Below are 2,174 nucleotides of genomic sequence, written 5' to 3' on the forward strand. Positions count from 1 at the left end.
TTTGGTGGGTGGGGGGGGGGGGGGGGGTTCCCTGTCACTTGGTTGTGGGAAAATCCATCTGACACACACACACAAGTTTCAAACCTTAAATCTAACTACATCCTGTCTGTGTCAAACATTAATAAAACACCTCAATTTGTTTTCAAAATTCTATTTTTAATTTTAAAAGAATCAAACTTTCTCAGTAATAAAAAAGGCTAAATAATCTTTTTTAATATTATTATTAAATATGTCTGACAAAACCTGTTATCATAGAGTGCAAACAGCAGGTCCCTTTGTGTAGTTTTAGTTTTTAAGTGGTTCAGTTTTTTATTATTTATTTATTTAAATCCACTCATAAATGGGTCTTATGTTGTTACATTACAGCTGGAAAAAACAAAAAAACAGATGCATTCTGGGGATGCAAGAGTAACGAGCCAGGCGCGCATGCTCAGCAGCAGAGGCGACTCTTCTCTCCTGCTTACATTGCAAGAATTATGCTTTCCAAAGCCTCGTTTTTGTTTTACGCATGGTGAGACGATGTGCTGTGGGTTTATTTACAGTGTATGTGTGTGTGTGTGTGTGTGTGTGTGTGTGTGTGTGTGTGTGTGTGAGCAGAGACCACAGCTGATCAGATCTGTTCAGAAATGATTCATACAGTAAGGTCCGACCTGACAGCACACCTGCACCTCCAGCACATTGCTCATGCGCAATAATCAGATATATGACCGCTATCTGATGACGACGCCTGCACTGTGGCTCCCCTGCACTCCTGAATACACAGATTCAAGCATATTTCTCTTTAAATGTCCTTTCAAACTTCAAAAAAGATATTACAAGTTTCTCTGCTGGTGTCTATCAAAGGCCACGATCACAACAATGCTCATCTTTTGCTCACATCAAACATGGCACCGAACTGTGCGTCAAGGACAGAAAAGCTAAGTTCAGTCTTGCACCAGTTCTACCTTCTTTACGAACACCTCTGAAGAAATTACTGACAGGGTTTGTAAAATACACTGAGTGCGGGGACTGGGGGAAATGCGGGGAACATAGTAAATAGTTTTAGTTTGGTGATGTGATTTTATAGGAAATCATATTGGCCTCATTTCTCTGTTGTACCCCATTAAATTAAGGCTACAGTCATCACGTTAAGACAAATAGCAAACGGATTATAGTGCCATGTTTGATTAAGTTTGTCTTTCCGCACTGACCTGATAGAAATCATAGTTTAATATAAAAAAAATAGCTTTGCTCTCGTCGCTCCTTGAACATAATGCCACGTTTTATCTCCACCAATATAATAATAAAAAAGCACAAAAAGTTTTCCAAATGTGTAATTACAAAATCGAGTTTGCTCCATTTTTCATGGTACTCATTCCCGCGCTCCTCTCTGTTCTCGGAGCCTCACTAATGAGGATAATTGGAGGGAAATCAGCTCCCTGATTGACGCAACACCTGCATTTATTTTCAAATTGATAATCTCTGCTTCCCGCCTCTCTCTCTCTCCCTCTCTCTGGCTGTGTGTGTGTGTGTGTGTGTGTCCCCTCCTTTCCTCTCTGAGGCGGAGTTTGCCCCCTCAGCTCACCGTGTGGACTCTCCGCACTTGTCAGTAGCAGGCTGCGCGCGAGAGGGAGAGGATGCTGAGGGTTTTAGACCCAGCTGCGCCTGGATGAGGACACTTCTGTGGCAATCTGCTCTTTTCCGCGCTTTTTGCTCTCGTCGAGCCGCTTGAAGGCTGTTTGGAGTCGAAATGAACGCGTTTCTGAACGGAGCTGCGCGAGTAAGTAACAGATGCTGGATTTCTGAATGTTCCCAAAGCAGAATTTAAAATCGCTGCTTTCGTATGTTTCTCTAAAATAATAATAATAATATTATTTAAAAAAAAAACTCCTAAGACAGGATTTATGAGGTATTTAATATGGCTTTGTATGTTTTTTCTCTAAGAAATACAAAGCTGTCAGTGAATCCTTAAAGTTTGATGCTGAAAAATACCGGCTTCATTCCGGATTTTTATTAATACCGTGGCTGTTTAGGCAGCATATTTGAGATGGGTTTTACTTTTAAAGCATGCCTTTTTTGGTTTGGAAGCGTGTTGAACCATGAGGATGCCAAATGAGTTGTATAGTCACAGTGTGTGTGTGTGTGTGTGTGTGTGTGTGTGTGTGTGTGTGTGTGTGTGTGTGTGTGTGTGTGTG

The 2,174-nt window shown here is 41.2% G+C and overlaps 1 long non-coding RNA gene across 3 annotated transcripts in view; it reads left to right on the forward strand.

The window, feature by feature from the left end:
- LOC108239523 overlaps positions 1–2,174 on the forward strand; it is a 16,050-nt gene that overhangs the window by 4,195 nt on the left and 9,681 nt on the right. For 2 of the 3 annotated variants that reach the window (XR_001808723.3, XR_003039388.2), the window contains one exon: positions 1,560–1,759. This is a non-coding gene — a long non-coding RNA (uncharacterized LOC108239523). Of the gene's footprint in view, positions 1–1,540; positions 1,760–2,174 lie in introns of all 3 variants that reach the window. The other variant, XR_003039387.2, reaches the window with a different exon arrangement.

The sequence above is a fragment of the Kryptolebias marmoratus genome, linkage group LG20 (genome assembly GCF_001649575.2).
Source record: "Kryptolebias marmoratus isolate JLee-2015 linkage group LG20, ASM164957v2, whole genome shotgun sequence".
Taxonomy (NCBI): domain Eukaryota; kingdom Metazoa; phylum Chordata; class Actinopteri; order Cyprinodontiformes; family Rivulidae; genus Kryptolebias; species Kryptolebias marmoratus.